General features: G+C 41.6%; 1 protein-coding gene across 2 annotated transcripts in view; it reads left to right on the top strand.

The window, feature by feature from the left end:
- Positions 1–26,964, top strand: part of UST (uronyl 2-sulfotransferase) — a 180,029-nt gene that overhangs the window by 147,621 nt on the left and 5,444 nt on the right. The gene's annotated exons all lie outside the window — the stretch shown is intronic.

Genomic DNA, 26,964 nt, shown 5'->3' with positions numbered 1-26,964 from the left:
AGGGTACATATTCTGCTTTTATTCTTAATGTTACTGTGTAGTTTTCATTCCTGGGCAAGCACTTGGTGCTCCAGTGATCTTGCCACATGCCAGAAAGCTCCTGTTTACCATTGGAGTGGCTTTTTATTCTTTTAATACTCTCATACTCAGCTTTCAAATAATATTGTCAAAATATTCTCAAAATGGTGTCAGCAATATCTAAGTAAACCTTCAAGAAATGGTTTGGGGAGCTTGATGCTTTGGAGATTCTCCAGTACCAGGATATTTATTTTCCCTCAACCTTGACTAAGAGTTGAAATGAAATGACCCTCCAGTTAAACTGACTTTAGGTAAATTACAAATAAGAACGCATATTTACAGCACTTCAAGTACAAAGCATGCTGAGGAAAGAGACTTAGGAGACTTGAGTAGAGAAATGAAAACAGAAAACACTTAATCTACCCCTTAAGTTGCACCCCACAGTCAATCTGAAAGGGTTCTCTCTTCTCTGCGTCAGTCCATCCCTCCCAATGCTTATTTATTGCTAACTTCTTCAGAAGACAGTCTTGTGTCCTATGCCTAAACCAAGAAATATGGTGCTTCTGTGGGGCTGTGCATGTCATTCCGGAAGAACTGATTTCCTGCTTACGTTTGGCTGGGCCATCGACATCTTATGAACCAGGGAGGAGTAAAACTTCCCTTCTTGCTTGGTGACTCAGTTGCATTCATGTCAGCGTGAAATGCCTACAGCCGCTGAAATGTGTGGTTTGTACCAAGTTGTATATTAAAAACACATGGATCAAAGACTGAATTTTGTTTGTAGTGCATGCAACTGATGGCTGGCTTTTGACTGAGAGCAGCTATCACAGCTGCTTTGGAGAAATTATGGGTTTCTGTCCATAACCAGGAATTATGGGTGACTGTCCACCAATCCCTGCTTCCAGGATGCATCTTTGAACGTTGTGTATTTAGCAATGATACAGATATTACAGTGTGACATTCCTCCTCTGAACATGATTTCAGTGGGTCATGATCTGCTTGCAATAAGGCAGTCAAGGCAGCTATTTAGAAGGTGTCAGTATTACTTTGTTGTGGTACTGTATCCAGCCATAGAGCTATTTTGCTCAATAACAGACATAAGGAGAGCATGGTATGGTATTGTCATGAGAGCGGTGCCCAGTTTTGGATCAGTTATTTCTCTTTTCTTTCTAAATTAAAAAATAAAAAGACCTATGTTTATAGTATGTGGAAATCTTCCTGAAGGTTTGCACGATTCAGTCTCCAAGGTTTTTCCATGGGGATGTTAGACGAGAGGGAGGCGGGAGATCAATAGAAGGATGCTCTTTTTGCAATGAGCAGACTTTTCTTTGGGAATCCATAGGACTTCCTGTTCTGTGCACCATAGCTGTTCTGCGCGCCATAGATTTTCACTCTTACAACAGGGGAAGCTAACAAACAGCATGTAGGGTCTCGATTTTCATCAGGGTGCCCTAGAAATCGTCAGGTTGTGAAATAAGCAATCTCCCAGAATCGTTAAGTGTTGGATAATCTTTCTCATCTCTGTGTATATTCCAGTATCTGGGGGAGATTTGATCCCCTATTTCAGGACAGTGATTTCCTCTGGGATTTCATGTGTAAGACTGGTCTTGTGTCAAGTCTGAAGATTCCTCTCTTTCCTTCAGTATTCCCTATGCAGATTAAACTTTTGTTTTATTTTTCCCATTCACTTATTGACAAGGAAGAATAGAAAGGAAACAGTGTCCTTGTGTTAAATCTCTCCTCCTCTTTTCATACATGCATATGTTTGGGGGTTTTTTCCAATCATAATTATTTTCAGGTTATTTCTGAGTTGGTGCTAATGCTTACAAAAAACTTAACAGAATCAGCCAGAAAGGGGGGGGGGGGGGAAGTGCTGTGTAAGAAACATCGTTCTCCTCAGGGCACCTTAGACCTGATCTGCAACACCCTCTGCTGTTGCAAGATGAAGTGCTGGGAAGAAGAGATGTTATTCTGCCCAGCTGTGTGGTGATCCCACAAAGCAGCACATACTTTGGGCCAAAACTGCCCAAAGTTGCAACTAACACTTGCAGAATAAATCTATACAATTTACAGTTTTGTCTGCTGACCTGCTGCTCCACCTGAGATATGGCAGTCTTTCCTCTTTTAGTATAAAGAAAGTAAAGCTTTTCCAGAACTTATCTTTTATCAGTTTGAATATATTGAGATGGGAAAAACACAGTGAAGGACCATGTACAGAAAGGTGATTCACTTCCAGGTCAGTGAATCTCTGCACCAGAGTCCACTGCAATAAGAGGTTCTGGATTAGACACAATTCAAAAACTGGATTTGTAGAGCTGCTTTGAAGCAGAAAGTAACTGAAGGAAGGCAATTTCCATCCAGTGTTGCTTTAGTGGATTACATAGATTAGAAAGCAGAGTTGGAAATTGGTGATTGCTGTCCCACCAACATCACAATCTAAACCAAGTTAAAAGCTCCTACCTCTTGCTGTAGGAGGCAAACTGCTGGATGTTATCAAACCCATAAAATCGCATGTGCATTTAAGATATGTCTGCGGGAGTTCTGCGTTAAACCCCTTCGTCTTCCCAAAGCTGGGACCCTCCTCCCTTGTTACAGGTGCTTTGGGCGGGCACCAAATCACTGCAGCTCCCATCCAAGCAAGCTTCTTATTATCGGAAACCTTCAGTATAGGTTGATGCTAATAGAAATCAGGAAATCTGGAAACTTTTTCTCATCTCTGTTTCTTTTAACTATGCAAGTCATATTCAAGCTTCTTTGTTTCTTCTGTGTTTGTAGTAAAATTTCTCATCTGAGACAGCATGTAACAACATTTAGTGTCCTCCTCCTAGCTAGAAGACAAAGCCTGTAGCCTTTTTACCTTCAAAAATACTTTGCTGCTATTGTTCTGAAGCAGAAGATCAGTAAAACTGTGGCTCCATTGATCAGGTAAGTAGTGGGACATTTACGTCAGAGAGCAGAGAACTGTGAGTGCAGGTGTCTGTCTATATGTGTAATGACACAGATAACTGCTTAATGCAATATGACTTGAGTACTTTTATCGATGATGCTAATGATTTGTTTTGCATAAGCTTTACATAAGGAAACTGTGAAGAAAGGTAAAATATAAAAAAGTTAAGAGTGAAGTCCAGTTGACTTGTTCAGACATTACCACTAACAGTTGATTATTGAGATTTTTAATATATTTTGCTTGCCAGCTGTTGTGTATTTGTCCTGTGCTGGCTTTTTCTTTTCTTTTTGACAGTGTCACATTTTGAAATGCACACCAATTTTTCTCAAATTTTGCGAGTTTAAAAAAGTTGGCAATTCTGCATGTCAGGAAATTTTAGTGTCAGAGGACACTAGGAGGATAATTTTCTTCATTGCCTTAATAAAAATGTTGCCTTCAGGTAATCCATATGCCAGATATTTTGATTTGTGTGGATTATAACGATGTGCACAAAATGTGTAAGCTCTTTGTGGTGCTAAAGTTTTCATTGGAACCCATCTGGTTTTATCTTGTAGAATACTTTAGAGCTACAGGCTTCCTATTTTTCTCCTTTTCCACTCTCTCCTTGAAATTAAGTATTTTCTTAATGTTGATACCAAGTCGAGAATTGCGAAACTACTCTCTTTTTTGATGCCTTTCTTGTCCAAAGTGACAAACTCTTCCTGCCTTGACAGCCAGAACTGCCTTTGACAAGAGATCAGAAAGGGGCGGAGGGGACAGGATGGCGGACGGATTGTTGAATAGATAGATGGATCGATAGATGGGTAGAATAAATTTAAAAAATTTAAAAATATTACTGTGTTTACTAGATTTCTTTGCTAACACAGTAAAATTTGCTCAAAATCTTGTCTGTCTTTTTTCCCCAGCATTGGGGCAAATAGAGTCCAATTGCAGAGCCTTGGATTATATTTACTTCAAAATTTGGAAGTATTCCTTACCTCTTTGAAAGGCCTGAAATAGTTATAGCATAACTTCACATGTAAAATCTCTCCTCACTCTCAGGAGCACAACTGAAGGAAAAGTAATTGGTCAGTCCTGTTCATTTTTGCTGGCTGTAGCTCATTTCCGTAGCCTGGCTGGTAGCCAGAAAGCAGAGAATACTTACACAGTTTCTTTTGAAATGGGCACGTGTGGGTTTCATATCTTTGGTGTTTTTTTAAGAGGCAGAAAATACACACTATGCACAGCAAAACATAGAATTTTCTTCTGCCTTGTCAACTTCTGTGGCATGGGGTAAAAGTTAACAACATCTAATGTAAAAGAATAGGCAATAAAATGTTTTTTATCACCTCAGAAATAGCCCATATCCTCTCACCTTTCTGCAGGAGTTCATAAATTTTCTTTGGCACCAGAAGCCCTATAAAAACACTTCTTCCCCATACCAAAAAAAACCCCTTTGTTTCTTGAAAGTTACATTTTGCGTGGAGAATGTGTAGATCGTACTCTAAAGCAAGAAGACTGACAAACTTTTCAAACAGCAAATTTTACTGAGTGCAATGAAATTACTCATGCTATCAGCTGTAAGAAAATATATTGTTCAGGTAAACTGTCAAATGTGCTTTTTTTGAAAATACAATACAAATGTGATGCTCCTTAAGAATCACATTTACAGGGAACTTTTTTAACTATAGTAGTAGTATTATACAGGGTAACGTGAACTTTTGTGATTTTTTAAATCCATTCTGTTCATGAAAACTGGTGACACAGTCTTGATGTTTTCTATTTATGAGCTTCCCCTTCTCTTTAAACCCAGTAAGGAGGGTGATGCTGCCATTTGTTGTTATTGCAAGGCTGAGGTCTTCTGAGGCAGATGGTGAAGCCCTCTTTGATGGAGTTAGGAAAAGGGTGGGATCAACCTCGGAAGCCTTTGCACCGTGCTGAAGATTGCTCCTGTGCTGGGGCAGCGCTGAAGGTGGGGCATGCCTTCAGATGATTCCTGTGCTGGAAGTGGAAAAGAGCATTTTCCCACTCCTCATCAAAATGAAACTCTTTGCAAGTGGAGAAGGCTGAGAGATGCTTTTCTTTCTTTCCTTATCCCCCCCTTTTTAGCAGTGCTCCCTGTAGTCTGACTGATACCTTTACTGATACCACAAGTAATAAATTCTTGTGGCAGCCTTTCTCCCACCCTGTTCTTGGGCTGCTCTGGCAAGGTGTGGATGCTATGCATTTGGAAATGTTCAGGAACTGAGAATCATTGCTGGAAGAGTTGCTGTGTTATGAAGAAAGCAAAGGGAGGGAGGGAAGATCCTGCTGTTTTTTTTCCCCTCTGAGGAACTGGAATGGATGTCTTTGCAGGCACAACCTCCTAGAGCAAAAACTCTGGGTAGGAAGTGTTGAAAGAAGTCTGATGGAAGGAGACAGTGCTTTTTGTGCAGTGTCCTTAAATAGTGATCATCCTATATTCTGCCTTTGTTCAGCACAAAATGAAAGGAAAGAAAAAATTAGGACAAGTGATCTGCAGCTTCTAATAGTCTGCCTGCTTCTCATGAACCATACTTTCTGGAGAGGGTTGTGACTGGTATATGGAAAGGGAATATATTGGCTCATCTCATGTGCACAAATGCACAACCTTTCTCTCTTCTACAAGCATCTGCACTCTTGATGTGAGAACAAAAGCAGCTTGGATTAGATTCTATTTAAATTCTGAGATATTTTTTTTTTTATCACTTCTTTGCATCTGCTACTTTCTTAAAACAGAATTTTGGAAAACTTCAAACACGTTCAAATGTTCAAAAACTTTAGAGACTCCAAATATGCTGTCCTTTCTTTTGCCTCACACTCTAAAAGAGCTTTGTGCTTTCCCTAAATAATACTCTCAAGAGGAATCACTGTGTATGAAAGTTTTCTACAGAAGAGGAAAATTCTAAATTTTGTGTAGAGGTAAAATATGAGGGTGGACTTGGGAAGTAACTAACTGTGTAATGCTTCCATGGCAAATTCCCATCCATTATGTGAAGCAAAGTAACTGTATGTGCGACTTAAAAAGTTTTGTCCAGAAGGTGGTGTAATCTCCCTGCTTTTCCATGACTTTCAGGGGACTTGAACACTGTGCCCGTGGTAACAGCACATGTGAATTTACATTCTGCCTGGGTGGTGTTTTCTTCTTTATCACCCAACATCCTGTTCTGAAAATAGAAAATAAAAATAGGAAATGTGAACAAACTGTTCCTTTCTTCTCCCTCTGAAATCTGAACGTTCAAAATTACTTAGCAGAGTAATTACTTTACGCTCTAAACCAATGTGTATACTAAAATAGGCAGTTTAAGCTCTAGGAAGAGTGTTTAATTGTATTTTTTTCTCTTGTGTTGTAAAACAAATTCCCAGTTCTCTGTGTGCAAGAAAGGCAGGAAAGAGGAAGAGTCACAGCGCATATCCCCAAGGATGTTTGTTCCCAATTAGGTCGATAGCATCTAGGACATTCTGCACATCTGATCTGCTCCTTGGTTTGTTTTATAAAGCTAAAGGTAGTATCAAAAGCTGTAGATATGTTATTTAGCTCTTCAGCAATGAAAATACAAAATTTGGAGAGCAGGGAAAAACCGGACTGCCTGATCTGGGATGCGTTGAAGTTAGTGGATGCACCAATCAGTGATAAGCACAATCAGTGGAAATATCCTTTCTTTTTGCAATTCCATAAAAGGAAAATATGTTGTTTTCTGTCTTTCAGAGGTTTCAAATCCCATTGTGAATAAACTAAGCAGTTTTAAGAATAGGAGCTCTTGGAAGGATTTGATCACTTCTGGGCTTTCTCAGGACTCTGTGTTTTTCAAAAGATCCACTAGGTCTTTGGAAGATTTGTCTCGGAAGCTAAACTTCTCTTTGGCAAGTTCTGCAGCAAAGATTGGCAGCTCATAACAGCTGCAGTTCTTGTTCTGCTGAGGAAGGTGAAGCCACTCCAGACTGTGTGTGTGTGTTGCATGAGAGAGAGAACTGTGGCACCAAAAGGTTTATCCAAGATAGTATCGGTCTGATTGCTAAAATACGAGCAACAGTAAAGGTGTAGCAAGGAAGTTTGGCGTGGCTTTCCAAGTCCACATGGAGCTTGTATGCATCCACGCTCAAGTCTGCTGTATTTACTGTTCCCTGCTAGCGTGTACTTGTTAGATTGGAGTTCGCTCGTATGTGCATGGTTACGCAGCAGAGTATTTGCCTGTAAATACGTCTTGTGGCCCAAAATGAATGGCCCATTTTGAGATGAAAACTGAGGTAGCTGACAGCCTGACATGACAATGACACTCACTCTGGGTAAATCTGCTCCCTGAGCTTACGGTGCAGGGAAATGCGTTTTACAGGTCCATCTGCCAAACATATTACTACGGCTCTGCTTTCTCCTAGAGTCAAGGTGAGTGGTTTACTTTTGTAATTACAGCAGCACCAACAATAATCGCTTGGATCAGGTGAGAAATTGAGCTATTTCATATTGGCAGTTTGGGATGGTGGGCATGGTTCATGAACTGGAGGAATGAGGAGGGCCAGTGTTGATCCACAGTGCCCCCCGCCCAGCGATCCTGGCATTGGAGGAGGTTGGCCGCCTTCCAGGTCTCACCACTGAATATGGCAAAGAAGGATATGGTTTCTCTGCTTGCCAGTTACAATGCAGATTTTTGAATCCTTATTTTAGGCTTGGATTTTCACGGGACTTGAATTTGTAAAGGCTCTGCTCAGATTGAGTTGTAGTGGAAGGTGAAGTCCATGTTCCCTTAAATCATCCTTTGAAAAACCTAGATCAAATGTTTCTGTTCTACTGGCTCTGACAACCCACAACATATTGTAGAGATAGGCTAAGTATTTTTTCATAGAATTACTGAATCTTTCCTTTCTTTGTGCTATAATACACGTTGTATACACAGAGCTTGTGCTCTGCAGTCTGCTACCTTTTTCCTATTCCTCTCCACCACCTTTTTCATACTGTTCTTTCCCATCAGCTGGCAGTCTTTACTAAAGCCACACTTTTTTTTTTTTGCATGCTCTTGTCTGAGCCTCTCCGTCATGAGCAGAGTTTCCCCTCTCTAAACTTTCTGTATAATGTGTTTATACCTGTAGGATTATGAAGGCTGAGACCACCTACGGCATTATCTTCATCTTTTAGTGCAATTCCAAAAGACTTCAGCCTCCAGATTTTGCATTTCATCCCATATCTTCATGATGCTTGCATTGTTTCAGTTGCCTTTCATCAGGTCTATTGATGGGCTGTCTGATTTTGGACCAAACCCATACAGATGTAATTTCATACTTTGTTGCAGTTAAAACAAAACTTATTTGTGGTCTAAATCCCAAAGGGCCAGTCAGCCAAACCCTTGCATCCCACGTATCAAGAATTCATGTGTTTTTTGGTTTGGTTTTTTTTTGTGTATCAGGAGATCATTTTGAAGGGTTGGTGCTGGTATCTTTCAAGCAACTGTCATGTTTATCTAAGGAGCATATCAGTCACTAAAGATGTTATGGTTTATAACGGTGCTTCTGTTATTCATCTGAGATTGATTCCCTGATGCATCTTTTGAATGTTTCCTGTTCCTAGTATAACAAAATGAAAAATCCATGGACAAGCAGCTTTATTAAAGCTCTGGCACAGAGGGAGAGCTGCATTCGGATACAGCATTAGCTATATCTCATAAATAATCCAGGGTCACTGATGACAAAACACCACAAACTTTTTAATGACAGACAATTAAAGCTTGCAACGACAATTCATTCCTTCTTGACTAACTTACTAAATAAAATCATAATGCTATTTTAATCAGTAACATTCCAGCTAAACCTCTGTCACTGCTTCTGCTTTAAAAATAGCATTTGAATAAAAATTATAGCAGTAAGAGATTATGCAAATTGCTTCTTTGATAACTTTGACCTCTCTTGAGGCAACAGAAGGCATAGAGGAGGAGGCAGACGGCCATTGAATCCCAGCTAATAGGCCTACTTCTGATCCCAGCTGCAACTCCAGTACATTTGCACAGGTCTTCATTTCACATACATGGAAACAAGCAAGTTGCACAAGGTGGCTGAGGCTGGAATCTGAAAAACTTTTGTTAATAATAGAACCAAAACAACTGAGAATTTAGCTCGATTATCTTTGTGTCCCATCGTACGTTTTCAGGTCAGTGTTTGGGGAGAAACATCGTTTAACTGAAAACTGAGCGTATTTGGCCTTGAAGACACAGGAACAGTATGGAGCAGATCTCAGAGCTGACTATTGACTTTGCTTTTAGGAGCATAGTCATATTTTCAGTCTTCGAAGAAGGCTATTGTATTTTTCCCTCAGACTAATCCTAAGTCCTGCCCGTTGTATCAGTGGTAGAATAGGCTATAGGTTAAACGGATTATTCTTATCCCGAGGCATCTTGCAAGAGCATTGCGAGTACCGTGAGGCAGTATCTTTGATGGCTCAGAAATGTTTTGAAAAATATTAAAGGTAAAGTAACTACAGAAAAGAAATTTAATTATAAAAAAGCTTTTACCTGTAATTTTTGTACAGTAGAGATGAGCAGCCATTCCTAAGGAATTACTTGGGTTTTCACATAAACATTGCAATTTAAAATCAAGTTTTTACAGTGATACAAATGAGCTGCTATAATAATTAAAATGCTGTAATAATTAAAATGAGGAAAACATGAAAGAGCATAAATTCTGACAAGTTAGGTGTGAAATTATAGCAAGGCACTTTCTGGCATGCAGCTTGCTAAAGGCATTAAAGCTAATACCGAAAGTTTTTTTTTCAACCACATCAGAACTAGGTGGCCTGTCAGAGAGTTGGGTGGAGGGAGACAGTGGGTAGCTGGGAGAGGTGGCAGGGAGGCACTCTCAGGGAAGAGACATCCCCAGACTACGTGTGTAGTAAATAGGTATAAATAGACCAGCTACTCCCAGAGGACACAGTGTATTGCACACTAAGTCATCTTAAGACCACAGTTATTACTATTAGAAAAGAAGGGGAAGAATTAGTAGAATAAACTTCAGCAAACTTTGATTACAAAGTTACAATTAAAATAAAGGAAGTATATTAGCAGTGTAGCTCTCAGCTGCTACACAGGAGTCCTTTTGGTATGTCTCCCAGCCATCACTCCTGAGGGTATAATCTGCTCACTTGAGCTTCAGGCTTCTGCTGTTCACAGGCTTCACACCATGCCTGTGCTTCTTCCTCTGAGCCCCTTTGCTTTACCTGCCCTGGAGGCAGTTTGTGGTGCTGAGACCTGACCCCTTGCTCTTCCAAGAGTGAGTCTTTCTTGGAGTTTTTGCTCCCTACTTCCTTTCCCGGTTGGAATTTCCCAGCCTTTTTGATCTGCTCCTCTTGAAAACTTGCTTCTCCAAGAAGCTGTAGCAAGAGAAGAGGTTTTACTAAATATGGCTAGGAAGATTCCTTTTTTCTTCTTTTCCTCTGTTCTTGGAGTGGAATCACAAATTTACAAGTGTAGTAAGAAAGAGCGTCCTCCTCTCTGCTGCTCTCTAGGCTCATCTTCCCTGTCTCCTCCCTTTCTTCCAAATTGCATTCCCATTGTGTTCTTTAATTAGTATCTTCTTTCCAGTTGGGCTGCTTTTTCTATCTCCAACATTTGCACAATGGTTACTGCACTTTATAAATCTCATCTTTTGAGTTGTACTTGTACTGTTTGGACTCAATTTGAATAACTTCTCAGTTACTTGCAGACGCCATCTATAATACAGATAACAAATTTGGTATTAGGGTGTGGCATTTTTTTCTCCTCAGCTGTCTTTCCTCCTTGGCTGTGTCGGGAGTACTGCTGTCAGAAGTAGTATTCACCAAGGATCTCTTTGAAACTGAAATTGCCAACTCTGCGGTGTGTCCTCTTTTTCAATCAGCAGCTATTTTGGAAGAATGGAAGGTAGTTAACATGACTCCAAGCTTTTAAAGGGTTGCAATGGTCACCTGGACAGCAACAGATGAAAGAATCCAATTTATGTGGTGGTAGGAACTATAATAAAGAATGGGATTAATAGACAGTTGGGAAAAGTCAGTATGGCATTTGTAGAGCCTCACAATCAACTAGTTCCTTGAAGGAGTCAGCAAGCACAGGGACATGAGATGGTACAGGTGCCATTTTCAGCAGGATCTCTGTCCAAAAGCTCTTAAAGAAAATAAGTTGTCAGGATGTGAGAGAGAATGTTTTCCTGCAGGATGAAATTGGTTAAAGAGGTAGGCATTAATTGTTCAGTAGTCTCCCCTTACTTTAAACAAGCAGGGGAGTCTCGCAGGGACTGTGCTCCAGTCTGGGGTAAATGTTCTCTTAAAAAAATGAGACTGAGGTGAGAGAGGTCATTGCCAATATGAAATTACCAGGAAGCAACAAGAACAACACTAAAGTGTTTTAGTAATCGTAACAAAGCAACACATTAAAATTCAGCTTATGTGCAGCTGAGGAGGTCTGTCCTTGGCACTCAGGACTGCAGTCTGCTGATGCTCTGGGTCCTGGTCTGTGTCCAGGTTGGGAGGAAAGTGCACAGATTGTCAGATGGGTGAGTATTTTTTTCTGCGCAGGAAAGCAGACCCCTACAGGTCATCCTAGCCACTGGGCAGCAGCATTTCTATGGCAAGGAAATTTTTATGCAAAGCTAGATTAAGCCATGGCGCAGTTTTTCCAGATTGCGGAAAATGATGGCGTAGGACAGAAGGGCTAAATCCTGGCTAAATCTCAAGCGCAGCTGAAGGAAAGATGTTCACATTTGGGGTGCTGCCCTACCTGCAAAGCAGGGAGTTCACGCAGCTGTAGTTCTGATCTACATTTAATTGTAGGTGATTCAGAAACATCAGTACGTACCTGCTCTTGCTCCGATTTATCTGTTCTCTTTCAAGTCTGTGTTCTGGGTAGGCAAAAGGTGGCAAGGATGACAGTGAAACCAAACAAAGGTAATTTTCTGTAGAAATACCAGGCCTCATTTGCCAGCTAGACTTACCAGAGGAAGAAACTGTTGAGTTGGTTTCTGGTTTTGTAGCAGTGAGCAGCAGCTGTTTTGGTAGCAGTAGCAGCAGCTCATATAACAAATGTTTCATGATGAATGCAAACAAAAGCCAGCCCTGAAATTCCAGCTCCACCATGTACGCATAAAATATAAAACCAGTTCAAAATAACATAACTACTCAACTTAAGGGATTTTTCCCCCCCTCTAAATAAATTCCATATGAGCATTAGTGTTTGGTCTGCTTGGTTCTCCAGGGCTCACCCAGAAAACATTTTTGTCATACAGGCTGAGGGCAAAAAGTGAGCATAAAAACAGACCAAGAAAAAAATATTTTTAAAAGTGCACGTGCAAAGAGGTGTGTGGTTTGGGGGAAGGTTTTGAGAATACCAAACACGCTTACTGGATTGAAATTACTGCTGATGTTTGTGAGTTGGCTGAATTCACTTGCCTCCAAAATAGGTCTTGGAGGAATTCTGCATGCACCTCTGTGCAATTTGGTTTCTGAAGATGACTTGTGGTTTTAAAGGCATCTACATGTTAGAAGAGTGTTATGCCCTCTAGCATGAATGTCTTTCCAGATAGCTGGTGGGAGGATTTCTGGGGAATGCAAGTTGCTGATGAGTGCATACTCAGGGGAAATGAGGGTATTGAAGAGAAAGAAAAAAATAATAACTGGAGACTCAGGAGAAATAGAAGAGCTATCCAGGGGGCAGAGCCTTAAATTGTCATCTTCCTCCAATTGCTCAAGTTAAAACAACAAGTAAACCCCAGCATTTACCCATCCCTCCCTGCTTTGCTGCTTGCTGAAAGTCTGGAGCAGCATCTGTTGTCTGCCCACGCAAGCGCTCCCGCTCTGTTCTCAGGCCCTGAAATATTCTCTCTTCACAATCAATTTGCTTTCCCCATGGCTTGCTTTCGCTTCTCTGGTCTGGTTTCCCTGTAACTATGGGATTAATCAGCTCTGTGCATCCACCGTAGGAAGAAATCCTATTTCTTGTATTCTGCCAGATCAATGATAAAACAATATATCTTATTCCTGTGCCTTTTGCAGTATGATTCCATCTAATACTTTTTGTGTAGTGAAAACCTTAAACGAGGTAATTGTAGTGGTCTGTCTTCTTCCATAGCGTTTCTTTCAATTGAGTTTTGGAGGGTCTGTGAAGTTGTGTTACTGTGTGTTGTATTGCTGTACTTAGGGTACACGTGTACCTGTAAGTCATTATGAGTATTACATCTTTGGTATTACAGAGCATGCAAATGCAGGGCTTAGAACAAAATCTGTATGCTTGTCTCGGTCGTTGCTCCTCCTGCTGCTTGACTGCTTTGATTCATTTCCAGTCAATCAGCTACATTATTTGATTTCTTGCTTTTTGTGGAGGTGGGGAAAGGAGATGGATAAAGAGCACCATTGGACCTAGCAAAACAAGAAGAGAGAAGGGGTGGGTTGTTTTGTTGTTTTCTTGTTTCTAGCCAGAAAGAAGTGCAACACTAGTTACTGGGAGAGCCCCGTGGCTGGTTGTGTTGGGCCTGTGTTGAGGGAAGACGTGGAGCACGCTCACGTTGCTGCAGCAGAATATTTGGTGCATGCCTGCCTTGCAAGGAGCACGTGTGTGGACAGTCTGGCCACAGCCCCCGGTGCTTTGCAGAGCTGCTTTTGGGATGTTAGCAAGTTTGGAGGTTTACTGCTTGGGCAAGAACATGTGCTTTTTCTGTGACATAAAATAAGAGTGTGGGATTAATGTGTGGCTGATACATAATATACATCTCCTAAAAGCTAGTGGAAATTGGACATGACAGGAATGAGAGCGTAGCCAAAGCAAATTTATTTAAAATGTTGAATGAAAACATTCACAGAAAACTCTGTTTTAACCTAAATACCACTAAATATTTTGCTGGGCATTGAAGTCTTATTTTTATTTTTTAAGTTTTCTTCCGCTCTCCACTGTCCCTGTGAGTGCTCTGCCAATTTCACAGTAGCCATGACTGATCTTTGAAGGGTCTTCAGGCAGCTGACTAACCTGGTTTACTTCACTGGGTATTGACATTACTTAATGTCAGGTGCTGAAATTATGTACCAGGGAAACTGAACTCTCTGCATGATCCGTGAAGAGAGGTAAATGGCTGTTTATCTCTCTGGGGGTTTGTTTGATGCCCTGAGTGGCTGCCTGGAGTTCAGCAGCAGGAATATTTCTCACTCGTGCTGTATACTGGTAGAGATGGATGTTGTCAAGGAGTTAGCATGCTATAGTGTTTGTAGGAGCAAGGATGAAGTACGCATATAAAAACAAAGTTTATATCATGCCTTCTTAGTGCTCTCCTTGTCTATCCAATAGGTAGATCTGTGCATCATTGAGTGCTATTTGGGCTAAGCTTTTAGTGGATTTGTTTGGGGGTTTTTTTGTGGTGTGTGTTTGGGTTTTTTTAGCACCCTTGGTCATATCTTTTCCTGCAGTGTTTCCAGGAGCAAAGTCTATGACCTAGTTCCCTGTGGGGCAAAGAAACACAGCAGAAGCCCAGGACTTCCTTGCCAAGAGCAATGGAGATGAATGAAGAGGAAGATCTATTCTAGTAAACTCTCGAGAAACCCCTGCATGGTGACCAAAGCAGCTGCTAGAAGAGTGCTTAGAGTGAATGAACTGCAGAAGACAGGAAACCTGGGGAAGGAGTCTGGATAGTAAAACTATGAAGGGATCTTGAAGAGGGTGAAGCATGGCAGGACCAGCTGGGGTGGGGGATGATGGTCAAACACTTTGAAGAGGCTATCGTCTTTCCTGGTTTTGGGTACTTAGTTTAGCCCATGATTTTGTGTGTTAAAACAATTTATTTTCTTTAATGACCAGGTGAGATGCTTAGCATGGAGGATGTATACTCTTTTTAAGCACAATGAAACAGACTTCTCTTGTTAAGATTTTTTTTGTTTGTTTGCAAATGGCAAATTGTTCTTTCCAGTCAGCATGGTGAAGAAGGGCGAGATGAGTGCTGTTGGTGTCTAAGCCCTTGAAAGAAAGACATTATCCTGATAGCATATATATATATACACACATCCTGATATACATATATATACATCCTGATATACCAAGAACAGCTTCTGTGGGAGCAAACCCTTTTCGTAATCAACCGTTTTCAGCTTGTATTAGCTGAAAATAACAGGAACAAATTGCAGCTTGTACAACTTTGCCTGTTTGGTGCAGCTATGCCAATGCAGGTGGCTGATAGCAAGAAACCTCGGTCTGTCGTCTTATACTTTAGCAAACAGCGCACCAAAAATGTCAGCCCTGTTCATCTAGGACTTTTACTAACAAAAGAGCAGTGAAGCAAAGCGTATTTGTATATTGAATTTCAGCATTTACTTGGCACTGCCTTCTGCTGCTGGTGGAATATGGCATGTGGTCCCTGGTAGGCTCCAGTACTTTGTGCAGTTGCAGAACACATTATTTAGCCTATTTTAAGGGTAGACTCACCACTTAACCAGAGGTTCTGCTTTGAATCGCTGAAAATTATTTTCCTTGGTGCATGTTTTTGCAAGCTACTTGTAGAAATCAATGGTTTGAGTTCCTGCTTAATTCAACTATTCAATTCACAGGCTGCTTCTGTTATCCTTCCAGACCACATCTTGGTGTACATCCCACTTGTTCAACAGGTTTTGTTTTAACAGAAATAAAAAGTTAGCGCATGGACACTTTGTATCGCATGTGCAGAAAGGGAAAAACTCCAAGTCCCACAGATCTTTTCATATTGTATATACATGTGTGAGTAATTTTGTGAAGAAATGGCACATGATACATTGGTATATTTTATTAGCAATTGGCAATGCCAGACCAACATTTTGATTTCAAAGTAGTGGCAGAACTTACATAGATTGCCGCTAAAATCAAAGGACCGATCTAGCACCGCATCCCTGTTTCTAGGTCTTAGCAGACAGACTGGATAATCAAAGGCAAAAGAGATACAACAAAAGTATTTTGATAAACAGATGTCACCCACTTTAAAGTGTTGAATCTCAGTTTAATTTTTCCCATGCTACATAAATAGTCCCTTCACTTCCTTCAGCCTTGTGGTTTTTCATTTCCCGCTGTTATTCAGACCAAATGGAAAAAAAAAAAAAGCAGTTATATTTATGAGGACTCTATATTTGCTCAGTTTAGGGGTTTTCGTTTCTTCAGTAAATGTACTTAACAAAACTAAATGCTCTGGGAATGTGCCAGAAATGCTGTCAACCACTGTGGCAAGCAGATGGATGAAGTTTCAGCTGAATGTGATGTACCCGGGTTACCGTGTTTGTTTAGAAACTGATGACCATAGTCACTGGCCACACCAGAGTAGCCTGTGAGGAATGTATTTTTAAAGAACTCGGAGTCACAATTTCATATTCCCAGCACCCGCGGGCTTACAGGAGAACTTGGCCTCCATCTAGACACTGAACTGGGTTCTGGGACCCGTATACTCAGCACTAAGACAAAACCTGATTGCATGCATTGGTCTCCCAATGAGTGCTGAGCCTAGGTCAAAACATGCGCCTTAGGGCCCTGCTGCCATGTGTAAGTGCATATACACATCCAGCGTGGTAGGTGTCCCTTCTACGTAAATGTACGCCACCAGAGGTGAATTTTTCATTTTTCAGACAGGCCTTTACAAAGCTGCCTTGACTTCCCCCCCGCCATTGTTTTTGTTACTATAGAAACCCTGAATGTACCATTCCCTCAGATAACTTTTTCATCATGTTTTCCATAGAACTTCGTTAAAATATTCTGGTTAAAAAAAAAAAAATATATTCAGTGGTGCATTCTGTCTGCAGATTTTAAAAAGCTGATCATTTATGCTTTCAGAATTTCTTTGAACTGTTGGGCAGGAATTAAATTTAGGCATTTATTCTTCTGGTAAGCTTAGTAAATTGAATAGGATTTTGTAGATTCAGAATCAGATTCGTTGTTTTGAGGAATATCTGTTGATATTGGGCACTGAAATGTTAACTCTTGGTTCTTAATGATATTTTCTGTTACTTTACCAGATAGGTAAAATTTACTTAGAGATTCCCCTCTTGCTTTTAGAATTAGCCTATGAAGTTGAAGAAATCTCTTGCCCTGAATTGCATTTTTTGTAAAGTAAAAAGTATTCTCAGTCTGTGCTTTGGGACAAGCAACAGTTCAAATCTGTGGTAAAGGCACATAGGTTATCATTTACTTCTGATTCTTAAATATGAAAAAGTTAAAATTAGTTATGTCATATGGCTTTTTAACCACAAATTGCAGCATTTTCCATTAATTACTTGTAGCTCTAATCACACCATCTCAAAAAGGATCTAACAGAATTAGAAAAGGTACAAAGCAGGAGCAAGGGAGATGGCCAGGGACATGGAATGGCTTTCATAGGAAAAGAAATTTAATAAAGAGACCTCTGAGTTTGGAAAAGAGACAACTGAAGTGGGATATGCTAGAAACAAAAAATGAACCATGCAAAGAGATTGAATGCAAAACGATTAGTCTTGATTTCTCAGGGAGAATCAGTTTTTAAGATTTTAAAATAGACATAAAGGCTTGGGTGGTGTTGGTTGTAGTTTTGGATTTTTAAACCAACGAATAACTGTAGCGTGGAACTCCCTGCAACACACCATGCTGATGACCAAAACCTTAGTAGGATTGCAAAACCGCTGCATTCATGGAGAAGCTCATTGTGTCACTATGTTTAGAGGCCATCCATGCCGCTGGCTCGAGGGGTGCATAGCTGCTGAGCACCAGAAGCTGCGAGACGGCACTGAGGGAAGACACGGTCTGTGCCTCTGCCACTCCTCCTCCAAGCATCCACTACTGGCCACTATTCAAATACTCAGTATAGTGACTAAGTGGGTATTTCATCTGATCCGTTGTGCCTGTTATATGCATTATGTATGTATTTTGTGTGTATTTTAAATTTCCTAGAGACAGGTGTGATAGGTTTGCCCACACCTGACGGCAGCCATTTTTACTCTGCTGGCTCTGGATGGGTGTGAGCTAACTTTCTTTATAGCAGCCTATATAGTGCTGTGTTTTGGACTTGTGGCTAAAACGAAGCTGACAACACACCGGTATTTTGGCTGTTGCTGAGCAGAGCTCACAGAGCGTCAAGGCCTTCTCTGCTTCTCACTCTGCCCCCTCGGTCAGTAGGCTAGGGATGTGCAAGAGGTTAGGGGGGGATACAGCCGGGACAGCTGACCCAAATTGGTCAAAGGGATAGTCCATATATAGTCCAATACAACGTCATGCTCAGCAATAAAAGCAGGGGTGGAGGAGGAAGAACAGGGGTTTTGGCTTCCAAGGTGACCATTGCTCAGAGACTGGCTGGGCATTGGCCTGTCTGTGGGAGGTGGTGAGGGATTTCCTTTGCATCGCCTTTTTTCTTTCCCCCACCTATTAAACTGGCCTTATCTCTACCCACGAGTTTTCTTGCTTTCGTCCTTCCTATTCTCTCCCTCGTCCCATTATGGGGGCAGGGGGAGTGAGCAAGTGGCCACATGGGTGCTTGGCTGCTGGCTGGGGTCAACCCACCACAACAGGGTTTCTCTCTTTATCTTGATGCAACTCTTCATGTTGCATGTCTTGTGAATAATGTTGGGGGCCTTTATTTCGCCACTTATGAAGATCGCAATGTAGAAAATTGCAGTGTTCTTCAACAAAAGCCTGGTTTGTTGCAGGTTTAATGTTCTTTTTAGTAACCTTACTCCCTCCCAAAATTGATTTTTCTTGAAGAGCTCTTCCTAATTGCTGTCACATCCTTCCTGGTTTCTGTCCCATTTTATCCTCATTCAGAGGTGTTGATGTTTGCATGTGCCCATAAATACTGAAATGGAAAAAGACAGCAGGTCATTTTATCTCCTGTTTTCTTAAGCACAAGAGAAAGTTTTGTGCAGTATAACCTTGAAGCACGGTAGTCATTATGTCAGGGCTAGTATTGTCATTAAATCAAAACAGTGCAATCATCCTGGAACCTTTGATACTAGCCAGTCTCTCTAATGCTGGAATGAAACTACTGATTGAAACACTGCAGACATAGACAATTTGCAGGACTAAGTGCAGGAGCAGTGGCTTTTCATACCCTGTAAATCTCCTGTTCTCATTCATGGGTGTTTTCACAGTACTTTGCTGATTCCTTTAACCTGCAATAGAGTTAAGGCTACTGAGAATATACAAGGTGATAGATGGCAGAACGATGTGCACATGTATCTCTTCCCTCTCAGCCCAGTAATGCTAAATGTGAGTTGAATTAAAAAGGATCGTTGAGCAAACTCTGTTTCCTCAATGGATTGCTCTTGGTGCTGACGAGCGAGAATGATCAAGGTGTGCTGGAGCTGATCATGTAAGTCACTGAAGATAGATGAGAGGTACTACGGGGGAGGCTGTCTTTGCTACTGGCTGGTGCAGATGCACGGGATGCGTAGGGAGGCCTTCGTCTGCAGAGATCTTGGTCTCATAAGTATGTGTCAGAAATGCCATTTCCCCCCTCTTTCAGGAGGAAAATCTATTGCCCGGAATACAGAGCAAGTACATGCATGGGTAAATCTTGATGGTGTTTGAACAGCAGCTAAGCACCTAAAAATGTCCTGTATTCATTTATATTAACCCCAGCAGATTAAAATCACACTTCTCCTTGAATTGGGGCTTCCGAAAACTCTCAGACATATAAATAATTGCTAGGGGAAGTCTCCTGCCACAGCTCACTGAGACACTACATCCTGTGATACAACCTCTGAGGTAGCCCACATCACCCAAGCGCTTCAGTGCTCACAATCAAATGGGTCACGGCAGACCTAGGGATTTTCTTCTGCCTTTTTCAAATCCTCATCCCTTGCCTGTGGTTGTGCTGCTAAAGAAGTGCTGAGGTTGGCATGAAGAGCCACTGCATCTCTGTGTAACCTCTGCAACAGCATCTGCTTCGGAGGTTTCAGGGAGGAGCATGACCTTTCAACTTGCAGCGAACCCCAAGTTCGCAGACCAGGGCTGCAGGCTCTGTTACAGAGATGGCAAAAAGCCTAGGTGTGAATTCACCTTGACTTGGGTTTAATGACTTTGTGGAAATCCAGCAGGAGCCTCGGTCACTGTGAAGTCCTGAGATAGCTAAATGTTTGGCTTATCTGCCTGTCAGACTCTTCAAGATCTGCTAGGTCCATAGAAATTTCTGTCTTTATGCCTGAGGACGCGCGCCCTTCACGTGAGCTTATTAGTGCAGGCATGGAGAGGAGCGGTGGGTTGCCTGGGGCTTCCTGGAAAGAGGAAAGACACATTCTTTTTTCTGGTTCATAGTAACGTCGGGGGACGCGAAGACCCTGGCAGCCTTAGGGCTTAGCCCTGTTGAGACATTATACTTTGCCTTCTAGCCTGAACGGTAGAGAATCAAGATGTTCCCTCTCCAGGAAAAGCACTGGGTGAGAATTGCATTAGCCACACTGGGAGATTACTCTCCTCTCCCAGGACTTCCAGTTAATATAATTCCCCTTCGTTTTAGTTTTTTCTCTTGCTGAAACAAGTCTGCCTGTGTTAAACAACAGACCCTTTTCCTCGGTTTTGGCCAGAGGAGGAAGCCTTTGTCCTGATACCCTGGCAGCTGGCCAAGGCAGTCGGGCTGTGGGCCAGGAGGGGGTGAACTTGAAAGGAACAGTGTGTTGTTTCTGTTCTGGTAGCATTCTTCCTTCTTCACCAGTGCCTCAGCCCCTGACCGCCTTCAGTCGCTCATTATACACAAGAGAACCTAAGGGCAAAAGAGAGAATTTTCTCTTGACTGCCTGTAACTTGCAATAATAAGAAATAAAGCCATTTCAGGGCTTTCAGTTGTCTGTGCGCAGGCATAGTTGGGAGAAAATCTTCTTAGAACTGGCAACTTTCTCACAAGGGAGAAAAGAACTGATAGCTTCCCCCCCCCTACATTTTAATAGCAGCTTTCATACAGTAATGTACCTCTTCTAGTCCTGTATACCCTATCAGTAGTGGGTTTACCTTGGCTGTGCATAAATTTTATTATTGGCCATTACTTTAGTCCTAGTTAGTATTTTTGCTTTTGTTTCTCATTTCAGTAGTTATTCTTATATAAAGCAATAAGCAGTCATACGTGTGCTCTAGGAAGACAGGAAGACGCAGCACTTAGAATTACTAATTTTTTAAGGCCATGTTCTCAAACTTTTTTTCAAAAATGTAGTGTAACTTCATATTCCTGCAAGGCCTGATACTGCAGGGTGGTGACCACTAGGTTTGAACAACCAACAACTGGAAAAGGTAGCAAATTAGGTGTTCAGACATCTTCCAAAGGCACTGACAAAAAGGCTTTCGCAAGTGGTGCTCCCGACTTGGAAGCTGACACGTGCAAGACGTTTGGAACTTGCATCTATGAAAGACTTAAATGGACCATTGGGACGTTCACCTTGGCTTCTTGTGTGCTGCAGGCCACGCAGTTTCTCTTACTTCTGCACAGAGATCAGTAACTGGAGTTGGTTAAGTTATCCAGCATTGATGTAAAAATATCAAGTGATAGCATATCAACTCTTTTTGTTTTGTTCTAGTGATTAATCACCTTCATCACTCTAAAAAGTTGCGCCTTACTTCCAGTCCGCATTTCTCTGGTTTCTGCTTCCAACCTTTCAGTATCCATAGTTTTCTCAGCAGGAAAATATGCAGATGCTGTAAACAAGTCACCTCTCAATCTTCTTTTTTTGTAAGCTGACCAGAATGAACTTACCATCTTTCTCTAAAGTGTCCCTGCCAACCCCAATATTCATTCTGAGGCTGTTGTCATACCCTGTCTGATTTAGGATGTGGTTACAAAACTGGATGGTATACGCCAGTGTTGCACTCATCAATACTATATATGGAAATAAAGACACCTCCACTTTGCTCCATCCCTTTTAGACGTCTTAAGCTTGCCCAGCACGCCTCTTCCATCGTTTCCTTTTTGTGGACAAAAATCACAGATAGCAGCCTACTATGACTCGAAGCACAAAGGCAAGATGCCTGCTCTAGGTTCTCAAGTCCCAGGCTATATCTCTGCAGATTTTCTGCATAACATATCTGTGGTGAAGCTTTTCCTGCTCATGAGTGCTGCTGAAATTTGTCTCGATCACTGCAACTTTCTGTTCTCTCTGCAAAAAAGTAATTATGCTAGTATCTGCGTAACCTACTATGCAACACTGTTCACAAGCGATCTGTAAGAACCTATTTTTAAATTGTGGTTTTGTCAGATCCAGATTTGACTGGATCCATTCAATAATACTTACACAGCTATAAAAGATAGATTAGAAATTGCATATTAACTGCAACCATAGCAATTCTTTCGGCAACTCGAACTAGAGAATCCTGGCATTTCCTCTGCAGATGACTTTGGTTTTGGCACCTCCAACTGAGTCTAGTTCAACTTAGAAGTTGCTTAACAGCAATAAAAGTACCTGACCACATTCTCGTAAGAATCTGCCTTTCCCTCTACCAGTGTGGGTTAATTTTCAGCATTTTTTTTCCCTTCTGTGTTAACTTACCTTAACTGGGAATGCAACATTAAAGTGCACCAAATAAAGGAGTCTCTTAGAAGGTCCTGTTGAGATTTGTTATCTGATCATGTGTGAGATACAGCACGTTTCCAGGCTGGGGCAGCAGCAGAGGCAGTGGGTGGTACAGGAGGGTTGGCTGAGCTGTCTCATACGGCTGGAAATCCACGTTGTTGGAGCCACAGCTCTGAACTGGTAAGAGCAAAGGCATAACACCGTGAAGTTTCCAAGAGGAGAATTGGAGATTTCATGATAAATACTTCCTGGCTGGAGAAGAGACCTCAGAGAGTGGTAGCTGTTTACAAAGTACAGAGAAAGTTATATATTTGCATTCTGAGTGTGTTGTAAGGCAAGTGTTTTGTAATAGTGATATAAAGCCTTTAATACCTTAAGTAGTATTTCAGAGTATTTCAGTATTTCATCACTGTTGAATGCGCATCACTGTTACATTGTCCAGTTGACAGCCAGACCAGTGCAGTGTTGACCTCCGCAATATGTTCCTAATATGTATTATTTGCATACTGTAGGAAGATGCTTTTTTTGTTATTTTCAGCCTTATTGGCCCAAGATACCTCTTACATTTACCACTAACATTATTGTTTCTTTCTTTTTTTTTTTCCCTCCATGTTTCTTCCTTGTTCTGATTTTGTGCCATGCCTCCTTGGTATTTACATCCTTGAGCGTTAGTAGTTGTTTGATTATTTGTCTTTCATATTATCTCTGTGAGCTCTTCCTGACTAACGCCTGTCTTGGCATCCCTCCATTTTTTTCTGCCAGGTTGTCATTCTCTGAGCTCCCTGCATTTTGTCCATGTTAGTGTTAATAATTAAATTATATTAGGTTAATAGTGACATTATTCTTCCCTCTGGTTTCCTTATTCATTGCAGTGGTAAGAAAGAAGAAAGAGCGTTGCTATAACTGTCTCACCTGGTTCAGTCTCTGCCATTGGCAGCAATCGTTTTGCAGTGTCTGTGCTAATTGCAGTCTGGTGTATTTGCTCCCAAGGTCCCTGTTGGATAAATAGGGCATCCGATTTGCCTAGGATTGCAAGTCTCTTGAGTTCTGGGTGTTTCCATGACCCCTGGAGAGCTGCCCTTTCAGAGAGATCCGTATCTGACCTTTAGGAGACGGGACATTGCTACCTGCCAGTGGGCTAGAGTTCTCTTAATCCCCTGGAGTTCGGAGTTGTTCCATGTCATCAAAGCAGCACAATAATTCAGGACAGAAATGCTAAAACAAAGCAAGCATTGCTATGAGCCTAGCGTAATTGTCCTCAGTATGCATATGAGTGTCTAATCTTTAACTACATGTTGTTAAAACTTACACCTTATTTTGTTGATGTGAATAACTGAGAAGAGAGCAAACTAGCAGTAAGGAGGTTAGTAATTGGGATTCATAGTATTTCAGACAGACAAACCTAGTAGATGCTATGGGACAAATTACTGCTTACCTTTTCATCAACTTTGGTTTTTAATACACTTCTTCCCGTTCGGTGACTCTGTTAGGTTTTCTCCACCGTCCCTGCTTTCCTTTAGCAAATGTGAGCCTACGCGAGGTGCTCAGTCGCGCAGTACAGCCACAGTGCACCACCTCCCTCCTCCCGCCTGGGACCCAGGGCCTGCCCCAGGCTGGCACGCTCCTGAGCAGTAGCAGCCCTGTGGCCGCTGGAAAGATGGCCCGCAAGCCAAACACATCGGTGTCTCATCTGTTCTCCAAAACCATCCTTTCCCAGATATCCTTCAAGAACCCAGCTAAAAATTTCGAGTTTGAAAAGCAGATCAATTGTGCCAGAAAGTTTTCTGCTGAGCTGCAGTTAGATATTCTGGGGGGAGATAATTTCTAGCATAGCCATCAGAGCCCTGTTTTAGCACCACAGCGATCGTTTGAGTGGCATATCAAGCAGAGGCCCTCGCCGATTTGTACGTCACATCTAACCACAGTGACATACATTTATTTCCATTTAAAACTGTGGAGAAGTAGGTATGTGCTGCAGCTCAGCTGCGTACGACTGAAACGCGGGGCCTCCCCGTGTAGTTCCAGGAAATGAGTTTACTATATCTGTGACAGCCATCGTGTTCACACAGCCTTGGAGCAGCAGAGCTCGGCGTGGGGTTTTTCCACCGCGAGCATTAGCCGGGCAAGCGCACGGTTACGCTCGCCTGCAGCCATCCTGCGCTGGCTCCAGCCTGGCTCACCTCTCCCCGCCGGATCCCCGAGGGCGCTGGGCTCCCTGCAGCTTCATCCAGGAGCAGCGCTGGGGAGCAAGCCTCTGTGTCGCACCCACCAAAACGGCGGGGCGCTTTAGAGAGCGTCACTCTAAAATTGTCTTTTGAGGTGGAGAATGCCTTTAGGATCATTTTGTCTAAATATGGCAATCCAAGGTTTTTTGAGCCACAAAGTATAAAAACCACTTTTCCCTATGGTTTGGATTGCTGCAGTGAGTAACGCTGATTTCTCACGTTTTTTAATAAAAAAAAAAGTGAGAGCGGGGAAAGTAATGGTAAATATTCATCACTTGGTAACCCAAAAGAATTTCATTTTCTTCATCCATATCTGCATACCAATTTAGTCTTAATTCAAGGCATGAGCAGGCTGCACTGGGAGGTTGTGTTACTGTATAGTACATTCATTTTAGTAATTTAAAAGAATGCCAAAGCAAACACAGTTTAAAAAAAAAGAACCCTAAAAAGTAAATGGTGTAGTTTGTTGCCCTCCATATGGTTAGCTGTCTCAAAGGTCATAAAATGGTGGTCCTTTGGTGGGACAGCTGGGTTTATGTAGCATATGCAGATTGTTATTTTGGCTTTAAGCCAGATCTACCTAATTTTTCCATTTAGCTTCTATGATGAGGAGAGGTGGTTAAGGTGACTTCAAGGGGCAGTTCTGTGATTTCATTCATATTTGTATTAAAGAGCCTTTTAAGAGTATTTAAGATTAGAAACCAGTCTAAATAAAATTCCAAGTGCAAAAAAAGCGAAGTTCACTTGTTTTATCAAAAGGCTGAGCCTGCAGCCAGGCACAGCCCCAACTCGTGCCGTCTGACAGCCAGCACCTCACAGCTATTTACGCACTGCAGTTACTGATGACTATTCTGCGAGGCGAACCAACAGAAGCCAGAAAATCTACATTGCTCCTGTAGCCTTCCAGAGCGTGGCTGTTTCTGTCTGTGCGTTTGTATACATCTATAGACATAGGTGTATGCACAGAGCAAAGAACAATTGCACGCATCCAGGAATCCTCTATGCCATGACTACTGCAAATTCAGAGGAGGAGTATATTTTGCCGCTTTCTTGCTGCCCGCCACAAGGGTGGCATGCAGCACCCGGCTGCTTTGGCAGGTCGGGTGCCGGCGGGCTGCTCCCCGCCTGGCACACCATCAGTAAATTCCCCCTTGGCTGGTCCTGCCCCATACTGACCACCCCCCCAAGAAAACAGTCTAGCGTTTTCACCTTGTCATCGTTGGCAGCGCTCCTGGGCCGAACACAAGTGCCTCTCTCTGCTGGGAGGAGCAGCCACCAAAGGGAGCTGGAGCTGTAAGAAGTGGCTTTTCCCGCTTAGAGTCCTGGAGGGACCATATAAGTGAAGAGCTTTTTCCAGCAAGGTAAATGGAGTTTTCTGTAACAGAAATAACCTACGTAAAATAAAAATGAAGTTGGCAAGCAGTATAAAGGCTTAAGCTTAATAAATGTAATATTTAGTAGTGGGTATTTGCTGCTGAGTTTGTAAAGAAAACCAGACTGCAAAGCTGGCGGGAGCTACCAACTAAGCAGCAGAAAGAGGAATGTCTTGAAGTGCTCAATAATCATAAGGCAGCGGCTGCCTTCTCACCCAAGGACAGACTGAGTACAGTGTCCTTCCAGGAGTGTATTCATCTAATACCTATCAACAGTAACTTGAACAACTGACTGAGAATTAAAAAAGGTGAGACATTGGTTAGTCTATTCCGATCTATGGGTAAAGGTGGTATAGAAAAGAATAAGCTCTTGGGAAACCCAAATATTTTCACCAAAAATACTTAACCCCATTCACTAGCTACAGGTAGTGCTTTCTATGCTAATGTCTATTTTAAACGCAAGCATTTCATGATCCTTCCTCTACACTTTTTCTTAGCTAGATAGAACATTAAAGATCGCTTCTTTATTTTTAATTCAGTTTTTTTATATTTTAATCATTTTAGTCCTATCTAAATAAAACTTTACAAATTGATAAACTGTGAGCAGTCAGTAAGTATAGAGCATATATCACCATACATTACTGTAATTAAAGAACAAAGAACTCTGTGTACTAAGTTGTTTAATTACTTAGATATATGAGTAGAGACAGAGATTTCAGTGTAAAGGACGATGAAGTTTGGTGTAAAAGCTCCTTTTAATTACAGAGCAGCATGTTTTAATCATTACCAACTAATGAAAACCATTCCTCCTTGAGAGAAGGAATTAAAAGTACAAATGCAAAATAGAACTAATGCTTTAAATTTTTTTTTTTGTGATTTAGAACAGCATTATGTTTGGTAAGCTAGTCAACCTATTCTCTCTTTGTATCGTATTCT

This window comes from Calonectris borealis, chromosome 3 (assembly GCF_964195595.1).
Source record: "Calonectris borealis chromosome 3, bCalBor7.hap1.2, whole genome shotgun sequence".
Taxonomy (NCBI): Eukaryota; Metazoa; Chordata; class Aves; order Procellariiformes; family Procellariidae; genus Calonectris; species Calonectris borealis.
The sequence above is the reverse complement of the archived record's forward strand: the minus strand, read 5'-3'. Positions and strand labels throughout refer to the sequence as shown.